The sequence below is a fragment of the Copadichromis virginalis genome, linkage group LG3, assembly GCF_057382275.1.
Source record: "Copadichromis virginalis isolate Kocher_CV1m ecotype Utaka linkage group LG3, C_Virginalis_male_GT1.1, whole genome shotgun sequence".
Lineage (NCBI taxonomy): Eukaryota > Metazoa > Chordata > Actinopteri > Cichliformes > Cichlidae > Copadichromis > Copadichromis virginalis.
In genome coordinates, this window is record NC_140620.1 from 6,102,030 (window position 1) to 6,125,797 (window position 23,768).

At 42.1% G+C, this 23,768-nt stretch overlaps 1 long non-coding RNA gene across 1 annotated transcript; it reads left to right on the plus strand.

Annotated features, from left to right (window-relative positions):
• The first annotated feature begins 18,432 nt into the window (after window positions 1–18,432).
• On the plus strand, window positions 18,433–19,208 carry LOC146712446 (uncharacterized). The gene is made up of 2 exons (XR_014917042.1): window positions 18,433–18,705; window positions 18,957–19,208. It is a non-coding gene; the product is annotated as an uncharacterized LOC146712446 (long non-coding RNA).
• Window positions 19,209–23,768: the final 4,560 nt, after the last annotated feature.

The window sequence follows — 23,768 nt, forward strand, 5'->3', positions numbered from 1 at the left end:
GCTATGGCCACACAATGATCACATCAAGGGTGGCTCAGCACCCCACAGTGTTATTGCCATCACCTGGCCAACAACACTCACAGGTGATCCAACAAAATAGCCATATTCCCCACAACACTAAAGGTCACGTCACAAAACGCTCACCTCACAAGGATCTCATTAGCATCTATCAACACTGACATATGCACACACATGGTGTACACACAATGCCAACTTAAAAACAGCCTACCTGCCTCAGCTACAGACCATAATCATGAATGGTCTCAAACCTCCTACCAAGTTTGGTGCCACTGATTTACTATGTGCAACTCCCAGCCTAAAACACTAAAAACAACAAAACCCTTACTTTTCCTACCCTAGTCTTCAGTGGTGTACCAGGCTCGAGGCAACTTTAAACGCGAACTCGAGAGCAGGCAGCAGACCAGAGATATAGTCTCCTACCAAACTCTGAAGCGTACCCCCACCCAGGACAGCCACCAAACACAATAAACTAAAACAATAAAGCAAAACAACAAACAAGTGCTTCGATGGAAGGGCAGCACAGCCACCCAGCTGAAACACACTTACTAAAGGGAGTTTGCTCAATTACACTGAACACCATCACTCACCCACTTAAAAGCAAAACAAACTGACATTCAGTCTCCACTAAAATGTCCAAAGATCCCGGACAAGCCACCACTTATGTTACGACCCGGCTCAAAAGCCGCAACATAAAAACAGAGATGAATAACAGAGTGTGGGTGAGAAGAGGTTTCATCCTAAAATGGAAAACCTGACTAGGTGTGGCCACTTAGCACCAGCTGAAAACACTGAGACGATTAGAAGCTGCAGAGGGACGTAACATTCAGTATTGATATTTGTAAATGTAAACTATGAGGATTTATATATTTTTTTTAATTCTTTTTTTTTTCCTCTTTCTTTCTTTTTCCAAATAAATGTCCCGATTGAGTAATGAAACTAACCCAAAGGAGAATTCTAACAATATTAGACAGGCCATTCAATATGCTTTATCGTGGACAACTCGTGGCTAAACACACACACACACACACACACACACACACAAACCTCTAATCTGGGATTTCATCAAGAGACCAAATCTTGGATCTGCTCCGCTGGCAATGAATTGGAAACTTACATGGTGGATTGCGTAGTGACTGTCTGATCTTTGCTCTTAAGTCAGTAACTGTAGAGACAAGCAGAACATATCTCAAATACCTTGTAAAAAACCAAAATTCCTGGGAACTGTTCTGAGTGTGGTCAGTAACATAAATTGGATCAACAAATGTCAGTTCTGCTTTCTGTTTTGGAATTTTGAGAGCAATGAATTCCCAGGCAGCCCACTGGAATTCCTGACATATCTCATGGGCGAGATCGAGTTGGATCTCTTTAGATTAAAAATCACTTGAGGCATTAAAAGTAAGCCAACAGTTTCATAAAACCGCAGCAGAGAGCGATTCTACTGCCAGCCTTTATTTTAAGAGCACATATATGTGCAAGAAGCTGCAGATGAAGGACAGATGCATTAACTTTCCCAGTAAAACTCACTTTGGACATAAAATCTAATGCCATAATCTCTCTAAGTAACTCTAGTTACAACAACACCATGAAGTCCAAAGAACACACCAGACAGGTCAGGGATAAAGTTACTGAGAAATTTAAAGCAGGCTTAGGCTACAAAAAGAAACAACGTCCCACGGAGCACTGTTCAAGCGATCATTCAGAAATGGAAGGAGTATGGCACAACTGTAAACCTACCAAGACAAGGCCGTCCACCTAAACTCACAGGCCGAACAAGGAGAGCGCTGATCAGAAATGCAGCCAAGAGGCCCATGTTCAGAATCTTCCTGAAGTTTAACAATTTCCCAATAAGCTACACAAAGTGAATTTTCATATAAGACAAGAAGGAAAGAACAGGGTGTGATGTGGAAGGGGCACTCTGGCAAACAAATTACTGCTTTTATTAAGTTACAAAACTCGCAGTCTTGTTCACGAGTGATCAGAGAAGGGAACAGGAGATCGACAGATGGATTGGTGCTGCGGCTGCAGACTCTTTACCAGTCCCTCTTTACCAGTCCCTCTTTACCAGTCGATTTACGTCCTTACCCTCTGTCACAACGGGACTGAACGGACTCACGCGTAGGCTCTGAGTAGGGAACAATAAAGGTTTTTTATTTACAGAAGCACCAGGTGATCTATTTACACAGTGGGGAAAAGACGGGTTCCGGGAATCCACACACGAACAGGAGGGGGGAAAGACACTTGCAGTCCACACACACTCCAAAGTCCTCACTCCATCCACGCTCCACGCTCCTCTTCACACTCCACAAGAAACACAAAAGCTCGCTCCAATCCTCACACACTTGATCACTCAGGTAACACAGGGGCAGGTCCAGGGAAATCTATTCACAGAGATGCAAAATGTTACTGTAAGAAGATCGCTAGGGAAACACGAGAATGAACTGAGCTGGGGTTAACACTGACGAGAGTCGGCAACGGTCCAGCGACGAGAAATACAGGGCTGCCATCTTATAAGGGGACTGGAACACTGTTGGGTGATGAGCCACAGGTGTCACCAGGTGCGTGGGCCAAGGGCAGGAGCCCACAGATGAGCTCCGCCCAGGCAGTGAGAGAAGGAGGGAGGGAGAGAGCGGGGTCAAAATCAAAACAAAAAAACACATGTAGCCACACTGAGGCGACCGGGTAGACACAGGGACCCTGACACCCTCGCCTTTTTCACAAATGTCATGTATGAAAATCCATAATAACTCCAGTTATACGGATATCAATATCCTCATAAGTGAGGATATTGATGAAACTGATTTGAACTTTTACTGATTTCTGTTTAGATATAAATTGATTCAAAGTGGTCAGATATGCAGATTCTGACCTTTCCTCTGGCAAATATATAAACTCACTGAAAACAGTTTGACTTTTCAGAGAGTTTCCTATCTATCTGTATTTTTACTTTAATAGTTAAGCACGATTAACATTTAGGAAACAAAAATAAACAAGTTAATAAATGAAATGAAATAATACTGATTTATATATTCACTCTGTTTACTTTTTCGATATAGAAATACAATGAAGACTTCCATGTTCCTGCTGGTGGCGCTCTCTGGCACTGTGCTCTGCATGACTAACGGACATGTTCAGAAAACCAGCATATCATCAACATGATCCCACAAGGGGGATGTGATGATATGATAGCAAACAGAGATAATAATGGTAACTGTAAGCGCAAGAATACCTTTATCATTGGTGACTTTAATCAAGTTAGAACAATTTGTGATCCAAGCAATTGTATCAATGCAAATAGAAATCTTTATAAAAGCCCCACAGACGTGCACATTCTGTATTGTAAACTGCTGGGACAAACAACCGATACCCATTGTACATCCAGATACAGATGAAAAGGCATATTGTAATTGCATGTGATAAAATCAATACTTTCCTTCAGCCTGTGCACTTTGAATGTTGCTCTTGAGTTGAGAGATGCTGTGAGCTTGCTGCCATCTTTAAACATCACTTCATGATGCTGGTTTAGATGCTTTATAAGACTTTGTTACGTTTCTTAAACAGTGATGAAAATAATAAAGAGGAAATATGAGAGAAGTGATTTTCAGTGAATGTTGAAAAAAATCCCACAATAACAAAAATGATGGCAACATTGCTACACTTTGCTTTCTTAGCTTGCATATTGTACATTTTCACAGTTGTTTCTAATTGGCTCCATCTTCTCTCGTTGTCACAGCTGTTGCTCAACTTTCAGCACTCATTCAATTAAAAAAACAACAAACAAAAAAACCAAGCTGCTGCTGGTAAGGTTGGCATTCTTGCAAGACTCAGTAACACAAAACAAATAAAAAAATGCACATCCCATGTTTATCCCATGTGATTCCAGGCTGAGTTTATGCATTTATGCTTATTTGTTTATAAAATATTATAAGCTGGTCTGAGGTCATTTGTTACTAAAGAAAAACAAACAAACACTGTGTCATTATTTAATCCACTAAAACTAAGACACAATGCAGAAGCAGTGTGTGAAAACTAAGTGCACCTTCACTGGTGTAGCATCTGCCTTAGAAACAATGAAGTCAAATGAAACTGTTGAATCATCTCTATGTGCTAAAGGCTCATTTTAATGCAGCATTAATCACGTTGCTTTAACAGTGCTGCATTTTAATAATGTTTATCACGTTCTTTGTAGATTTTAATTATCACCATCGTCGCTGTGAGAACATGTCTGGTTGGAGCAGGCGGCACTCAGGGATCATGTTGTGTGGAAGAAGAGTCATGTGATTGTTTTTTTTAAAGATTTTTTTATATGAGTGCACAGAGTGTGAAACAGAAAGATAGGATCGACAGAGAAAGCTGATCATGTCTGTTGTGACACCTGCAATCTCTGACTAGAGTTTTAGGTTTTGTCAGGCAGCTAACACAAAGAAAGCCTGGCTTCATTGTACAAATACAACTTACATATACAACACATGACATATTACACAGAGTCATTATTTATTCAACAAAAACTAAGCCAGATGCAGTTTTTGGATTTTATTTCAAAATGTTCTTATTCTGATTGTTTACTTAATATATTTAGACACATTTGGTTTATTTCTATAAAAATGATATTTTACACAAAACTTCAAACAGCTGCCTGCAAACATGGCTCTTTATTGTAAAGCCAGGTATGAACAACAACCTGCAGCTGCATGCTGTTGTGCTCATTGGTGTCACATTAGGTTCTGAACCACAAACAGAGAAGTTTCTTAGAACTGCTGGGCTAGTGATGTAGGTGTTGATGCAAATGATGGCTTAGGGTGGTGCTACGACAGTGTATAAAAACTGAAGCTCCCAGAGCCAAGTGTTATTTGTTCTTCCGTAACTGAGGTGAACTATAACCTGCTCAGGTAGAATTTAATAACAGCATGTCTGAACTGCTCATCTCCAGGCTTCACGTCTCATTCTGTAAGAACTTGTTGTTTGTTTATTAACTTTTTAGAAACAACAGACTTTTGTATACTTCCAAGAAAGAGGGAGAACTTACTCTTCTGCCACACTCACGTTCATCTTTATCTGTCATCAGTTCAGATAAAAGCATCACTGATTATTCTGAACACTGTTTTAAAGCTTCTGCGTCACTCTGATTTCTTCTTAAAGTTGGCAGACAGGATTGTGAAGAAGGACATAGTGGATCCCCCCTTTTAATGAGCATATTATCTGTGAACACTGAATACAAACAACCTAAATGCTCATTAAAGAAGCAGGTTGGCTCATAAAGTGCTCTGTACTTGTTTTATGCAAGTTCTGTTTCTGGAAACAACCACCATCTGTAATCAACACAGGACTTATTGAACTGTCAGGTGTGCAGACAACATGGCACATTTTGGGAACACCTATAGTTGATGTCTTAATTATGAAAATAGCTACTATGTAGTTGATGCTTCCTGTTCTGCCAGAGCAGGTGCAGCCTTTGTGGAAGTGGGTTCTACTGGACCAGCGTCTGTGAACGATCCACTGTGGGTGATTTTTTTTTTTTGACCTTACATCTGTGTGTAAGGGCCAACCACAACCATCTAAAATCTTTGCATGTTATTTTATCTTCTGTGTAAGAAGTACACAGCATACCCTGATGATCAGCTTCAAGGGTTCTCAGTGTAGGATGCATACAGTATGTCATGCTGAAATATAGAGCACTTACAATAGAACCCACTAGAAACCAATTATTTTAGCCTGGTTCCTTAAATCTATGGCATTTTTCCCATGCTGACTGATATGCTGCTCAGTGTCTTTTGCTGTCTGTCATGATCCTGGGCCATGTTGGCCCAGCATTCTTAGTTTTCGTATGTTTTGTGTGTTGTTCTTTATTTATGCCATGGTTTCTGTTAAGATGTTCCTTATTTGATTACCTCCTGTGTGCCCCTCTGTTTATCTGTGAGCCCTCGTTTCCCCTCCTTGAGTTTTATTCCATGTTTTCCCAGCCCGTTATGTCCGTGCTCTCCCCGTGCTGTCTCTCCTCCTCTCTGAGCCTCCGTGTACTTCCTGTTTTACTTTGACAGTCTCCCGTCAGTGTTGCGTTCACTCCTGCCGTGTCTTGTTATGATTATCAGTGTCACCTGTGTTCCCCGTGTGCTCCCACTTCCCTCGTTAACCCTCTGTGTATTTATGTCTGCGTCTCCCTCAGTTCTGTGTCGCGTTCTCCCTCATTCATGGCCGTGTGTTTCTCTGTGTATTACGTTATAGTTTCCTCGTTTAGGTTGTATGGTTTCTCTCTCCAGCAATAAAGCTGTGTTTTGAGTTCATTCCTGCCTCCGTGAGCTTGCGTTTGGGTCCTCATCCTGCCTGCACACAGCCGCAACCATGACAGTCTGCTTTTAAATCAGATGTCACTCTGAACATAAACACAAGCCACAGCAGCCCAGCTGTCTTAGCTGAGTACAAGGATACATTTACTCTCTTTGTGTAAAATATTGTGATGATTTTACATTATATTAGGCAGGCAGCTGCCCAAATTAAACCGTGACTATTAGCAGTTTGGTTATTTTGAACGCCTCGGCTGGAAAAAATTCAAAATGGTTTGTAAGGTTGGCCACAGCTTTGTATGTAAAGGGGAGTTAGAAGATTGCTTCATATTTTAAGATTGATTAAGATTAATTAATATTTTTAATTGTTTTATTTTACATCTCACCTTTTACACTGCATTGAGTTGCTGCCATGTGATTGGCTGAGTGTACATCGTTCTTTGTTTCAAAATGGACTTAATGCTTGGTTGAACAGTTGTGATGTTTATCTCCTTTAGATTTATTTTTTATTTTCATGATGAAAAATGGTTTGTTGGTTCATACCTATGAAGTTACAGTGTTTCTGAAAAGCCTAAAAAGATGAATTGTTACCATAGTAAACTTCAAAGCAGACTTTATTATTTGATATAGTTATAAAATTGGATAAAAACTGACTTCAGCATAATATAAAATAATGTGTTGTCACTATGTATGCATTGGTCAACTTTCAGATCTATAAAGTTCAGCTCCCCCAGCTGTGTCTCCCTTCTGTGGCCCATTCCCTCATTACTACCCTGTGTATTTAAGCCCTGTGTTTTCCCATGCTTGGTGTCGCGTCGTACCCTCAGACCCTGCCTGTGTGTTCCTGCTTGGTTTCATGGTTTGGTTTCTGTTTTTGTTTCATGCCAGCAATAAAAGCTGTGGTTTTAGTTACATTTCGTCTCGGAGTCCTGCATTTGGATCCACATTTCCACCTGCCCGCACTCAGAGCCCTGACATCAGCATAATATAAAATAATGTGTTTTCCCGATACCTGATTTTTAGCACTATGTATGCATTGGTCAACTTTCAGATCTATGAAGTTCAGCTCAGTTATCTATGTTTTCATTTTTAGTTTCCATTTGCATTTAGATGCACGGCCGATTCTCTGATGTGTGATCTGTTTCTACCTGTGCTGATGCTAGCAGGACTAAAGCTGATCAAGCAGCAGTAAATATGTGAAGCAAGGCTGAAGGATACACTCATAAAATGAACAGAATCATAAGAATATAACAGCACGAGCACTGCAAATGCAACTAAAACATGTTGACATCAAATGGTATGTTATTTGAAATCTATATGAAATAATGACACATCTATGTTTTCCTTTTCTTTTTTTTTTTTGTATTTATTTAGTTTTTCCACAGTTGTGTAAATCAGTCTGTCTGTGGACTGGTACAGCTGAAAAGCTGACGCAGCCAGTTCCTCTTCTTCTTCTTGGGTTTTTTCTCTGGCACAGTCTTAGCTTCAGTTTCGAGTTCAGCTGGATTGGTAGTTATCGTTTTCTCTCTGTCTTCTGTTTGTTGTAGAGAGTCATGCAGAGACATCTCAGTTGATGTCAGGGAGTCTTCTTCTTCTTCCTTGTCCTGTTCTTTGGTGTCTTTTTCCACCAGAAGCTCAGATTTTCCATTTGCTGTGTTGGAATTTTGTTCATTTTGCTCCTGTGTGATTTTAATGTAGGACGCTTTGACTTCTTTCAACTCTTGATAAAGAGTCTCTACTTTCATGTCATGAAGCTCCTTGTTGGAGCAGAGCTGGGATTTAAGCTCACTGATTTCCATGTTCAGTGTCTCCTGGTCCTGCCTATGTTTGTCTTCCTGTTCCTTGAGTTGGTGTTGAGCTTCTAGGAGCTGTTGTTGGAGTGTTCCTATTTGCTCTTGTTGAGTCTTGTATTGGAATTCAAATTGAGCCTCCTTCAGACCTACACAGTCCGTGTGCGAAGCCTCTGTGGACACGACTTAAATACACAGAGAAACACAGGGGAATTACACACAGGTGGTGGACACAGCTGGGAATAATCAACAAGACGAGACAGAGATAAAACTGAACACTCACATGAGACGCAGACCTTCACAATAAAACAGGAACAAGAAACCATCACACTAAGACGCAGACTCGACATAGAGAGAGAGACAGAAAATGACACATGGAACTAAACTAAACCTGCAAAAACATGACAACTCAAAATACTGGGTCAAACTGACCCAGAACCGTGACAGATTTTCTATAATGTTTTGCTTGAGCATGTCCTGCTTTTCTGTAATGTTATTTCTACAGTTTTAGCAGTTCTTCTCGAGGGAAAGAGAAAGATGTAAAAATCTTATACGTTATATATGTTAAATAACATGTGTAGTGCTCACATGTAATGCAGATGTTAGCTTTGATCTAACCAATGAATCCTGATTGGATGTTGTTAGCGTTAGCACTTGTGTTTGCTTCCCTGCTGTACAACAGCATTACCAAAATACAACTGAAGAAACAAACTCAGTTATGAAAAGTTTGTGTTCAGTTTGCAGTCGCTGAAAATAATTACACCTTTGGGAATGACATGGAAATGCTCCCACACTAAAGATTGGGTTTTGTTTTGGGGATTTTCCATCTTAATTTATCTGTCTTATTTGGCTACATCTACGACACTGCTATGCTCTCTCTTGCCTATGTTTTCGTGGCTGCTGCTATCTGTATTTTAATATATATATATATATATATATATATATATATATATATATATATATATATGCAATGAAAATTCCCGTCTCGCCCCTCCCGGCAGTCTGTATACTTTAAGCTCGGGTAGTTTTTACACAGGATACGGGAGGATTATTGAGAAGAACCTAAGCAAACACGTGACAAGTTTTCAACAGGAATGAATGACAGTAAAAATGTTACCTCACAGATCGTTTTCATGCCATTAGTAATGAGCTGGTTTCAGCTGGACTGGACACACTCAAATGGCAAAGAAGGTTGTGTAGCCTTTGCAGAGAAGATGAAATGCATTCATGTAAATCAAAATGCATCTTTTAATTGAGGTAGAGGTTTGTCAGAGATATTATTCTCATAATGTACCTTTGTCCCAGCTGATTACCTTCATTAAACAGCAGGTTGCAAAAACCTCTTGTGTACCTCTTTTCAACCACTGGGAGGCGCTACAGCTTCATTCCTGTCACACTAAGGCAGCGGTAGGGAACTCCAGGCCTCGAGGGCCGGTGTCCCTGCAGGTTTTAGACGTTCCCTACCCCTGCACTAAGGCCTTTGAAATCTTCATTAACACTGAGTTTGAAATTTCTATCAGTCGAATGCAAAGGAGTCCTGTGGTTGTAGGACAGAGGTAGGGAACGTTAATCTGCCATCATTTAGATTATATGACAACATATATGATTATATGACAAGGGAAAGCTGTGATGAGAGGTAAAATAATTTCTTTCTCATCACACAAAAAGAAAGAAGAAAACAAAAATATTCAGGAATTAGAAAAAAACATCAAATCACTAGAAGAAGCCTACGCGTCCTACCAAGATCAGGAAACATTGAACAAAATATGCAAAACAAAACTAGAATTAAATGAAACTATTAATAAAAAAACACAATTCCTTATACAAAGACTTCGCTTGCAGAATTTTGAACACAGTAACAAATCAGGTCGATTTCTAGCTAACCAGCTAAAAATAAATAAAGAAAAAACAACTATATGTGCTGCTAAAGATTTATCGGGGAACACAATATATGATCCTGGAAGAATAAACAACATTTTTAGGGATTTCTATGAAACTTTATACTCACCACAAATAAACCCATCTAAAAATGAAATTGATCTGTTTCTTGACAACGTAACTCTTCCAAAATTACTAGACAGTCAAGCAATGGAACTGGATTCGCCACTGACGCCAAGTGAACTCCAGGAAGCCCTGATAAGTATGCCCAATAATAAGGCTCCAGGTCCAGACGGCTTCCCTGCAGAATTCTACAAAGAATTCTGGACAATTTTGGCACCAGTATTCCACAGCATGTTGCAGGAAATCGAGGAAAAGGGCAGACTACCACCAAATATGAATTCTGCCAACATTAGTCTCCTGCTAAAACCAGGCAAAGACCCTTTATTTCCCTCAAGCTATCGTCCAATTTCTCTTTTAAATGTAGACCTTAAAATAATCTGCAAAGCTCTCTCAAAGAGATTAGAGAAAATGACCCCCCTCTTAATTCATCCTGACCAAACTGGTTTCATAAAAGGTCGGCACTCCTCAACAAACACTCGTAGATTACTTAATTTAATAGACTACTCATACGATAAAAACATCGAAGCCATAATATTATCTCTAGATGCAGAAAAAGCATTTGACAGAGTTAATTGGAAATTTTTATTCGCAACTTTACACAAATTTGGTTTTGGAAACTCTTTCATAAACTGGATAAGAATATTATACAATTCCCCAACGGCTCGTATCAGAACAAATGACCAGACATCCTCCAGCTTCTGTCTCCTGAGGGGCACCAGACAGGGATGCCCACTCTCCCCTTCACTTTTTGCAATTTTTATCGAACCTCTAGCAGCAGCATTTAGACAGGCTACAACAATTAAGGGCATAAAATGTAAGAACATAGAACATAAAATCAGTCTCTATGCGGATGATGTGTTGCTTTTTCTGCAAAACACACAAACCAACCTCTCTGAGGTAATTACTTTAATAAACTGGTTTTCAAGAGTTTCAGATTATTCAATTAACTGGCCAAAATCTACAGTTCTCCCCATTAACTGCTCCTTCCATAATTCTTCCTCTGCCCCACTGCAATCCGGAAATATTAAATATTTAGGTATTAATGTCTCTCCTAAGCTTTCAGACTTAACTAAACTAAACCACATCCCACTTCTAAAGAAAGTAGAAGGCGATCTGACTAGATGGAAATCTTTACCCATATCACTCATGGGAAGGGTCGCCACTATAAAAATGATGATCTTGCCAAAAATAAATTACTTATTTTTGATGATCCCTAACAAACCATCACAAGATTGGTTCAGATCTCTGGATTCATATATTTCCAAATTCCTTTGGAAAGATAAACCCCCGCGTATTAGCTTAAAAACGCTACAAAGAACCAAGGATAGAGGAGGATTAGATCTGCCTAATTTTCACCAATACTTCTTAGCCAACAGGCTTCAGTTCATCTCAGAATGGTTAAAACATACCTTCTTAGTTGAGCCCTGGCTAGATGTTGAACAGGCACTATGCAAGGATCTAGAGATTTCAGACCTACCATTTATTAGCTCAAACATCAAAAGACATGAATGCTTTAAAAGTATCAACATCAGCTTTTCTCTAACAGCATGGTGGGAGTTTCTAAAAATAACGGAGTCTTCATTAATCCCATGCAAACGTACACCTATCTGGAATAACCCTGACATATTACAAAACAATAATATGATTAATTTCCCAGAATGGAGTTGTAAAGGAATTAAATACTTAGAACATATATTAGAGGGAACAGAATGTATTCCATTTGACAGACTAGTTGAACAATATGGGATCAACAAGACAAGGTTTTTAGAATATCAACAAATTAAATCCATAGTAAAAAAGAAATTTTACCTCAGTCAAGTTGAATTACAAACACCACTAAGTGCGGCACATTTTCTTACTCTTAAATCCCCCAAATTATTATCTAAAATATACAGAACACTTTCTAAATTAGATGAATCAATATCCCTTCCTACTGCAAAGTGGGAAGCAGATTTATCAGTCAACCTAGACCAAAACTTCTGGTCTCAGATTTGCTTAAAAACTTTTAAATTAATTAAAAATCCCAGTCTGCAATTAATACAATACAAAATACTTCATAGAGTGCACTATACAGGTCATCGGATGTTCAAGATGGGCTTTACATCTTCCAACAACTGCTCACACTGTCAAGGCAATACACCAGACAATTACATCCACGCTCTTTGGTTCTGTCCACCAGTGCAAAAGTTTTGGCGCGAGATATGTGAAGACTTATCAAAGTGTCTGAAATGTAACATTCCAACCTCCCCCTTAGTGTGTTTGTTGGGCAGCTTAGATAATATCACTTCAGAAAAGAATATAGCCCATATGATCTTCACCGCCCTATGCATAGCCAAGAAAACAGTCCTCATGAACTGGAAAAATAAAAATAATCTTAATTCTAACCAATATAGAAATTATCTATTAGATTACATTAGTCTTGACACAGCCTCTGCCACCACATTAGATCAATTGCTCTGGGCCCCTTTTATCAGCTCCATCACCTAGTGGGGGTGGGGGGTCATAGTTTGGTCCCGCCTTCACTGTTGTGATTGGTGAGGGGGTAGGGACAGGCTTAGGGCGTCGGGGGGTTCCCCGGAGGCATCTTCCTTGGGGGGCTCAACCCGGGGTAGCGGTCACGTCCGGTTGAGGGCTCTGTTGGCTCTCAGGTGACTGTTTCCTCGCGGCTGCGTGCAGCGGGGCTAGGGGAGGGTCTGTGCTGACGGACGTGGGTTACTGACCTGGCAACCTGGCTGCCCCTGGGTGGGTCCGGGATGGGCGTGAGGTTCTGGGGGCGCTCCGTCTCTGGGCTGGGCCCCGGGCCGGGCCTCGGGGGCTTGGGTCCTGGTTGGTGTGTTGCCGGGGTTGTGGGCGGGTGGGTGCATGGGGGCCCGGCCCTGGAGCAGGGTGCCACCGGTGCGTCGAGCCGCCTGGGGGGCTCTTCAACTGGTGGGGGGGATGGTCACATCTTGCAGGAGCTTTCTTCTCTTCAGGAACTCTCTGCAGGAGGGGGAGATACAGGAGAGGTGGAGGAAGATCTCAGCCTGGGCGTTTACCGTCTTATGTAGTCTGGAAGATGTGTGGTTGGTGGGGTGGGTGCAGTTTTCTCTGTGGTGGGGTTGGGTGGACTGTCCAGGGCTCTGTGGAGCCGGGGGGCGCTACTGCACTGGGCCCCGGTCTGATGGGCCTGGGCCCCCCTTCCCTGGCGGGTCGCGGAGGGTGGGAGTGCCTACTGGGGTCAGCGGGGGAGCTGGCCCCAGGGAGGGGTTACCTGCCCCTCCCTTCCTTCCCTCCCCATCTCCAGCTGCCTCCCTCTTCCCGCTCCTCCACAACCATCCACACATGCAGGGCCTTGGAGTGGGGGTATGTCACCAGGGTGCAGAGGAGGCTACCCCCCCCCCCCCCCCCCGTCCCCTTCTGGCTGCCTCTGCCTCAATTTTATCCCACAACTTAGACATTCACATTATTCACACTCTCATTACACATACATATAGGATCTTGGGGGTGGGCACAATCACGGAGTCCAAATCACCATCAGGGTGTATACCTCACCCCTGACGTCGTTGCCCACCTCTCAATTTTAAATACACTTAGTCATTGAGGGTTAGCAGGAGGGACTATGCGCTTACCTGCTGCTCCTTGGCAGGTAGCTCCATGCCCTCCTGGGTTTTAATTGCACCTTAGAACACATATGCATCAACACTACAATGAGCGGGTGGAGGGAGGTTTGGAGTCTTCTCCCACCCCCATTCTCTGCGGCCTGCTGGAGCGGGAGGGCTAGTAGGAGGAGTTGGCCGTCCGACTGCGGTCTGGGGTGTGGGGCCTCCCTGCTGCTGCGGAGTCGGGGTGGTCTGCCTCTCCCCACCGCAGGGAAAAGGGTAACACCACCTGGGTCTGGGTGCAATTCCCCCCTCCAGGGGCAAGGGTACCTAGACCCGGTTTGTAGAGTACGCTTGGGGAGTGTGATTGTGTGTACAGCGTCTCTTTATGTCTGTCTCCACGTTGGTTGAGTGTGGAGTGAGTGCATATGAGAGCATGAGGGTGGGAATGGATGTTTGTGTCTGTGTGTGCCTGTATGTCTGTGTCTATATGTCAGGTTGGGTATCAGACGCCACCTCTCTGGGGACACCTCAGGCCCTCCAAGGTTTGGAGGCCTATCTCCACCCACCACCACTTCCCCTGCCGGTGGCGGACTCCCTCAGGTGTCGGTGTGTTGGTGGTTCTTTGTGTCTGGGGGTGGGCGTCCGGGTACACACCGGCTCACTCCTTGGCGGCCGCTTGTCGGGGCCTGGGGCCTGGGGCTCGCTCGGGCCCCTTTGGAGGTGGGGTGCCCCCGGCCTCTCGGCCTAGGGCTCAGTCACTCAGGCGCAGCTGGGGGCCGGCGGAGCTCACGGGCGCGTCACTGCAACTCCCCCTGACTTCTGCTCCGCGGCTGCTGGGCGAGCCCTCATCTGGGACTCTCCTCAGCTCTTACTGGGACAGTGGCGCGGCTGCCCCTCTGTTGGTCTTCCATGGTCTCTTGTGTTCTGGGGGCCTCTGGATGTCTGGAGTTTTGATCTCCTCCATACCCGCTTCACACCCTGGAGGACGGGGCTGTGGCCCCCCCACACTCCCTAGCAGATCATTACATGGAGAAACCTTTGGAATGCAAGCATGCTGATCCACACAGGTATGCACACATGGGTATTCACAGACACGGACTAAAGCTTTCTTGGCTGCTGCCTCAAAGCACACTGTGCGCTGTCTATCTTGCGTGCTGCACAATATCGTTTATTATTTAGTAAATATTGATATCTATGACTAGCTAGTTTATTGTGATGGTGCTTTGTTTTCTCTATTATTATGTTGCTCTTTGTTGTTTGCTGTCTCCTCTGTTTGTTTTTTTTGTTTGTTTTTTTTTTGTTTTTTTCTCCATACAGGTGACCCAGGAGTTCTTTTTTTTTTCTCTCTCTTCCCCCCCTTCTCACCGTCTCTTCTCCTCTTTGGTTTTCTTTCTTTCTCTCCCCCTCTCTCTCTCATTCATTCCCCCTGTCCTATTTATTAAAAAAAAAAAAAAAAAAAAAAAAAAAAATGACAAAGGATGAACTGAAGCTCTGCCATCACGTAATGTCGCATACTGCTGTTTCTGATGTCATTTAAAAAAAAAAAAAAAAAAAAAAAAAAAAAAGATTATATGACAACAACCTTCAAATCTGAAGTCTCAGAAATCTGCTTCATGTACAAGTTCCTCCAATAATCAGGGCTAATATCACCAAATTGTACATAAACAGACTTTTACATGTTAAATATTTCTCAAATATGGGGAAAAAAACAATATAAAATACTATATTATTAACAAAATATCTTAAGATACAGCTACAAATTGCTTGAAACATTTGCAATGAAATATATAAAACAGCTTTATTGTCAGTGAGGACAAAGTTATAGTGATGCTGTGCTGGAGTGTTCAAAAGAAGACAGAGACATGAAGTATAAATATTGTATAATATTAAATATAAGAAAGAACAAAGTTATAAAAACATTAATAATTGAAATCTGCAACAATATTCACATAAAGTGTAAAATACAGAGTTAACTGTTTAATAGGTAAAGTTTAGGTCTTGCAGTCGAACAATGATCCCAAACACAGCAGCAAATCTACAGCAGAATAGCTGAAAAGCAAAGTCCAGACCTCAACCTGGGACATTCAGAGAGCTGTGCTTAAATAAATGCCCACAAACCTCAAAGAACTGAAGCAACGTTGTAATGAAGAGTGGGCCAACATTCCTCCACAACAATATGAGAGACTGATAAAGTCAAGCAGAAAACAATTAGCTCACATTTGTGCTGCTAGAAGTGTTTCTAAATGGCCTGCATTTGTATAGCGCTTTTCTAGTCCATAGGACCCCAAAGCGCTTCACACTACATTCAGTCATTCACACACACACATTCACACACATTCACACACTGGTGATGGCAGCTACATTGTAGCCACAGCTGCCCTGGGGCGCACTGACAGAGGCGAGGCTGCCGGACACAGGCGCCACCGGGCCCTCTGACCACCACCAGTAGGCAAACACGGGGTTAGGGTTTGGCATGCAGCCAGGAGGCAGCCTGGGATCGAACCACCGACCTTCTGATTAGTGGCTGACCTGCTCTGCCACCTGACCCCATGTTTCTAGTTATTCACAGGACTGTAGTTTGAATTTAAAGAAATGTGAAAGTGCACTGAAATTAACATAAAGTTATTGCAATTTTAATTTAATTAAAATTTAATTTAATTTAAATAAAAAACAAAGTAATTGAGATCTCTCAGTCTGGAGATGCAACGTCAAGATGAACAGAATCCAGTTTCTGGGATCCTGAAGGAGAATGTCTGGCCATCTGTTCACGACCACAAGCTGAAGTGCACTTGATCCAAAGCACACCAACAAGTCCACCTCTAAGCAGCTTAAGTAAAACAAAATAAAGACTTTGGAATGGCTTAGCCAAAGTTCATACGTGAATCTGATTGAGGTGCTGTGACCTTGGAAAGGTGGTTCATACTCAAAAACCCTCCAGTGTGGCTGAATTACAACAATTTTGCAAAGATGAGTGGGCAGAAATTCTTCCACCACCTCGTAAAGGACTCATTGCCAGTTATCCCAAACGCTTTATTGCAGATGTTTCTACTCAGGGTGGCCCAACCAGTTATTAGGTTTAGGGGGCAATCACTTTTTCCACACAGGGCCATAATAATGGCCGTCTTAATAATAAATGCCTTGATTTAGGAACTACTTTTAATGTTTACTTGTGCTATTTTGCAAAAAATAAAATCTCTGCAAAAACATCAAAACTGCTGACCATCTGACCTCAATATGAAATTATTAATCTTTTGACAAAAAACATTTAGATTTGTAAAAATAAAGAAACCATAGAGGAACAAACAATGTTGTTTGCTACGTTCTAACATGGCAATCTAAATAACAGTAATGCAAACATATATATTTATCAATAAAAACAGATCGCCTTTTCACTGTTACAAAAGTCAAGTATATCAATGTTTGTTCAGCTTTCATAAATGTAAGTTTATAAGTACATAGTACATTTTTTGGTAAAGTCCAACTTCTTTTAATACATGCAACACATTTCAGAACATTTGGGACAGAGACAACAAAAGACTGGAAATACTTCGTAAAAATCTGGTGAAACACTTTAAAGCCAGTGGGATTAAATGGGAAACATAAAATTTAATACTAGACAAAGACCGATTGAATCATGAAGCAAAGAATTAATAACTAAATCACAAGTAGAAAATGTTATGCAGATATTATTGGATAGATTTTGGTGTAGAAAAAAATGACAAGAAATGAAAAATGAAAGTTATCTGGTCTTTTTCTTTAAAGAGTAGCCTACTGCAGAGCAGCAACACTGACAAACACCATCATCACCAATACTGCAGCTAATACAATGATCCAGGAGGAAACTTGAAAAAGCAGGAAAAATGTGACACTGATCAAAATGAATACATCAATTATTGATCAAAGAGAAAATGCATACTACCACAATGCATTGTTATTGCATCTCAGTTTCTCACCATCACTGATAATCTGACGTCTGCTGGACCTCAGGAATCGTCTCCATCACCTCTCTGTGAGGAGCAGAGAGCACTCGTGCTGCACATCCCACCTGTGTGCTGTGTTTACGTGAACCTGAGAGCACAGCTGTAGTGGTGACAGTGAATGTAGCGTTGGTGTTGGACACACTGACAGTGTTGTACTGTGAGAAGCTGAGGTGTTGTTGTGAGACACTGAGTGTTACAGTGGGAGCAGGTCGACCAGTGGCTGAACAGGAAACAACCCACTCTTCAGCAGAGTTTGACTCTCTGACATCAACAACAGGTTCATGCAGCTCTGTGAAGGATCAGGAGATATAAAATAAGGAGTATATTGTTAAAGATACATTGACTTCTAACACATGTAACGCATTAAGGTAAAATTTCTTACCATAAGGATGTGTTACACGATTTATAAACCCCAGTTTGTTAATTATTTGTTCATTATTCATAACTATATACTTAATTTTTTAAAAATTAAGTGTTTTTGGTCAAATGGAATTTCTTTTTGGGTAATTTTAGCCCCTTTTAGCCCTCTGCCAAAATGTTTTAACCTTTCTGTCTCTAACAGTAAAACATCGTTCCTTTATCTTCTGTGTCTGGTGTGTTGGTCAGGATTAGCTAGCTTGGCAAAAAGTTCACATTAAACAATTAAAGTGTGTTACTGTGAGGTGTGTGTTCGTACTATGAGTCACAGCTCGAGTTTTCTTGCGGGTGAAGGTTTTTCACCTCGCTGTCATTCTTGCATAAAAGTGTTTGACCCCTTCAGAAAAAAAAACGAAAGTTGGGATTATTTTTTGTTTTGTTCATTGTGTGTATTTGTTTCTACTTTTTACTTTTTCTTTTACTGTGTACAGCACTTTGGTCAACCTGTGTTGTTTTTAGACATGGTTATTGATTGATTGATTGATTGATTGATTGATTGATATGTCTTTTATTAAAATACAGCCTACTCCACATCCTCCAAGTTACAGAGAAGAGGAACCATCTGGGGTGAACTTGTGCACTTGGTATTGGCTGTCATGGTCCCTGTGCCTCTCCGGCTCGCTCATGTTGGCCACAGGTTTGTTTTGTTTTCTCTCCTGCTTCCCTGGGTGGAGCTCATTGTGGGCTCTCACCCTTGGCCCACGTATCTGTGGTGATTTCTACACCTGTTGCTGATCAGGCGGCGTCCCCCTTGCCTATTTAACGCTGCGGCACGGAGTATTCGGCACTGGAATGTTGAACCTCCCATGTTCGTGCTCTCAGCTCTCCTAAGACAAACTCTCTCAGTGTTGTGTGGCGTATTGATCTAATTGGACTCTTTGTGTTTAGATCTCCCCGGAACTGGTGGCGGACCCTGACCTGTGATCCCTGTGTGTGTCAACATAAGTGGAAATTGGAGCGAGAGTGGCTGTGGAGAAGCGAGTGTGCGTAAGAAGAGGAGTGGCGGAGTTTGGGCCGAGTGGGGAGCGAGTGTGGATTCCTTCCCCTGGAGCCCTGAAGCCCTGCCCCATGCACTGTATATACACATCACTGTGGTTTCCCTTCTGTGTTAATAAATTGTCAACCCTTTGCTTGCCAGAACGCTGCCTGCGTCTGAATCCATCTGTTAGCCCTGACATTGGATACCTGGAAATCAGTGAAGGGACCATTAATGCTTCAACTTGTACACAGGTTTGAGAGCAACCACCCAAAAGCTTCTGCTAATAAACACTAGTCTGTGTTTGTGATGCAAATGTTTCTGGCTGTGTTCACAAACATTTAGTAAGGTGAGTGAGGAATATTAATACTTATTATTAGATCATTAGCAGACTGTAGAACTTGACTGCACGCCAAGGTGGCAGTTCAGCCATTTGATTCATGTTGCAGCAGCTCATGAGTGAATGAACATCGTGCAATAAAAGTACTTCTAGAAGTAAATTTTTGCAAAAACGTACTGTGGCGTGGGTGTGGTCCTTGGCCAGCTGCAGAGGAGGCGTGACGCAGTGAGCTCCCGGGGCGGCGCAGGGGCGGGGTGAACAGGTGTGCTGGGATCTGACAGTGATTGTGTCTCTTTATGTGTTGGCAGTGACAGACGGAGACGGAGGTGACAGCAGAGAAAGAGAGCGCGGAGTATATGTGTCTACGTACAACCCCGAGCTTAATAAAAAGTTCTGCACTGTCAAAGTCGCTCCGGCTGGTATTTCTTGGGTCCACCGTTACACGTACATTGTGGAGGAATGTAGGGAAGACACGAGGGAGCCCAATATTTTACTCAAACGTTAATCGCTGCATCACACAACTGAACATTCAAAGCGCCAAAACCTAACCCTCTCACTTCCCGTTACACTGGGTACGAGTGGAGCTACCTGGTGGTATGTACTTACATTTATTTAAATTTACTTGAGTAGGGTAGAGTCATGCTAATGACCTAATAATTTTATTCAGGTGTGTTGCAGCAGAGATACATTTAAAAGCTTCAGGACGCTGGCTCTCAAGGCCTGGAGTTTGACACCCCTGCTTTACACAAAGATGGGTTAAATCACAGTGCAAAGAATGAATGAATAAATGAAATATAAAAAATAAATAATTATTAAATAGTCTTACACATCAATGTCATTGGTTGACTTTTGAAGTATTTGAATCCTTATTGGGTTCCCTGAGTGACAGAAGGATTAAAACACTTTAAAATCAGTACTGAAAATATGTGCAGACATTACTGGATAGATTTAGGGTTAGAATCAATAAATCACTATCATGTTAAACGCTCTTAGAGTTCAAACCTTCGTAGAAACATAAGTCCAGTATCATGGAATGAAACCTGAAGGTGCATTTGAGGGTGCAAAACGTTTCGTCGGCATTGTTGTGTTTGTTTGGGAGAAAACGTACAAACATACAGTGCAGCACTTCAGAGTTACACTGCTAGCGATCGAAGATTTATGTAAATTCGACAAGCTAAACGCATTCTGTACTGTACAGCAGGAGTCCCCAACCTTTTTGCACCACAGACCACTTTAATGTCAGACGATATTTTCAGGGAACGACCTTTAAGGTGTCGCGGATAAATACAACAAAAGAATAAAAAAAGAAACTGTGGTATTTTGTAAATATAATAATAAACGTGACTTGAGCTGTGCGCCAACAACAATGACAGTGACATCCTCCTCTCTGTTTTTTAATGCTCTCTGGTCGCTATGGTAACGCGTAAATAGTTCTTTCAAAATAAGACACACAACTACAACCATACATTTCACACCGGAGGATCAACTCTCGCGGAACGGTACCAAAAGACTCACGGACCAGGACCGGTCCATGGGCCTATTGGGGACCGCTCCTGTACAGGAGACACTGGATTAGATTGATTGACAATGGTCTACAGCAATCAGAACGCACAACGCGATGTACTGTAAAAAAAAAATAAATCAGCGAAACAGCAAGTGTCACTTTTGGCCACGAACAATTTAGGGGATTTTTCTGAACAAACCCAGAGTGTTAAAAAAACACTTAAAACCATTTTTATTTATCAGCAGCATCAATAGTAACAAAAACGCAATTTAGTTTTCGCTGTCAAAGTCGATTTAACTGAAGTTACGTGTTTCCGGTTACTGTGGAGCTCCACAGCGGCTGCAGCCAGAAGCTGTTTCTACAGGATCCTGATGGACACTCAAAGCTTTTAGAAAATGTTCTCATTAGTTGTTTGCAGCAGAATATCAACCGATGTGAACCAAAACAACAAAAGTGCTCTGCACATGTGTGTGAGACTACAGATTCTAGAATCAGAACTGCTGATTTCATTACTCTGAACTTTTAAAGGCAGGTTTTGTATCTGAGAGCAGGGACACTTGCTGTGTTCAGTGTGACTCGTCTCTGCAGAAGGTCAGGGCTCTGATAGTTGCAGTTAGCGGGTGACTTACTGGGCAGGTGGATCCTGAGTGTCTGTGAGAGTCAGGGTTCATTATGGTCCTGGTTGATTTAAACTGTACAGGCACATGTGTTCAGTGCCATTCAGCAAACCAGCAAACAGCCGCCTCGCACACATGCGTGTGCTCAGCAGCACCGTAGAAGAATTTAATTCACTTGTTAATGACTTTTCTTTTCAACAAATCAACAACAGCACAGGACAAAGGGGGGTGGGTGGTGGGGTGTTGAGATGTAATCAGATAAATCTGGAATATTAACTGTGATAACAACAATTATCCTAATAGATCTTCAGCTGCTTGTTGGGAGAATCTGGGAGAGGAAAACTAACGTGAGCACAAAGTGTCTGAATGTTTTCCCATCGTCACTTTCCACAATGCACAGAGGACAGGGCTGGGGTGATGTCAGGATGTGACGAGACTATAGTGAGTCCAACTGTTGTGTTACACAGGTGGAAGTATTCAGTCTGGCAGTGTGAAGCTTAAACAGTGTTTTTAACATCACTTTAGGTCCAGCTGACATAAACTTATCACACTCACTGGTAGAAATCAAAGAAAGCAAAATGATGCGTCCAACAGTCTGTTGTCATGCAAGCGTAACACCAAGTACACAGTGGTAGCCTAACACTTATTGTGTGCCCTGTAGAGACTGTGGTATGGTTGTCATAAGGTTGCTACACTGTTTGGATTAAACGCTCCTTAGCAGCAGGATCGATATTGAACAGTGTTGTTTCACCGCCTCCAGCTGACACGCAGCACCCCTGCACACAGGCAGACACACAACCTCTTTCCTCACTACGACACATGTAGCTGACATTCACAACAATGCACAGCACTCAGCAAAACTCCAATGTAAAGGAAACTGAAGTGTTACACAGTTACCATAATCGTTAACCTGCTTGGTGGGAATTTAACATGCTCACGATTTGAGATAATTAGCTGTTATCATTAAAGTGGACATGAAACGCTACATGTATGAAGGCTAATTTACACCACTGAGCCCTGCTCTCAAAGGTAACGCTGTCTGTGCAGCTCGATTTAAGAAGTAAGTGCTTAAAGTTTAAGTTTATATAACACGTTTACCGACATCAGCATGTGATGTCACTGGGTTGGTTAGTTTATGTTAGCTTACTAGTAGCTCGGACCATGCCTCTCCTCAGCCAGGGCTCAGCTATTGCCCATTGTTGGAAGTGGGTGGGCCCGAGTCCCTAACGCCCTATGCAGGACTTGCCAATGAGTTTTGGTACTATACCATGCTGGTATAGCCAGACCTTGAATTTGCCTGGTATGCCTGAACCTGCATCTTATGTAGCCACTCTACATCGTGCTCCTGCAGTGGATGAACTCTCATTCCCAGCCCGCTGGGCTGGGAAGGCTGAGGAGAGTGATCCCTCCTACATATTCTAATATAAACCATAAGCTTTATTATTGTAAAATGGAAGCATTAACTAGCTGTGTATATCATATTGTCTGCAATCATACTGGTACAAATTCTTACGTGATACAAAACTGTCGTACTGAGATATCATTGCTATAGCAACACCAGGTGGTTATGATCCCTAGTGCATGTAATTAAGAGACAAGCCTGGGCATGTCTGGGAGTGAGAGCCACATGTGTCAGTCTGCAGTGGAGCAACTTCAGGAACCTCCAACAATCACAGTGCTCTGCAACATATGCAAGAACCTGTTTCAGCCCTTCAGGTGAAAAAACTGTGCGCTACAGTCAGGCTGTGTGTGACCCAAATGTAAACAAATGACTCCACCAAGTGTGGCTGAAGGACGTCATGTGACAGGAAGAGCAAACAGTGGATGAAAGTTACTGATACAGTACATGGTGCAAGACCAAAGCAGCAGGTTAAAAAGCTCAACTCATGACCCAACATCCCAGGTAGAAGAGAGTCTTCAGTTTTATTGTGAAAATATTGTGCAGGTTCCTAAAAAGTCACAAGGTTAAGTTACTTTAGTTACTGTTTAACAAAAGTTTCCAGGCCAAACTACGACTGTTTCTGTACTGCATTTGACTTATTCTGTGTTGCAGTGCCGTGCCACTTTCACGCTGCTGCAAACGGCGCTGTGTCATCAGTGACAGTAGCTCATTGGAAGCAATCATGGGATGCCCTTCATTTAATCAAACTTAGAAATGCTGCCGAAAATATCTTTTTGTGTAAATGATCAGAAACATTATTACCACAAATCTTCTTAAAGTATCACTTTGAGCCTGTAAACAAACGGGCACAGCCCTGGTTTA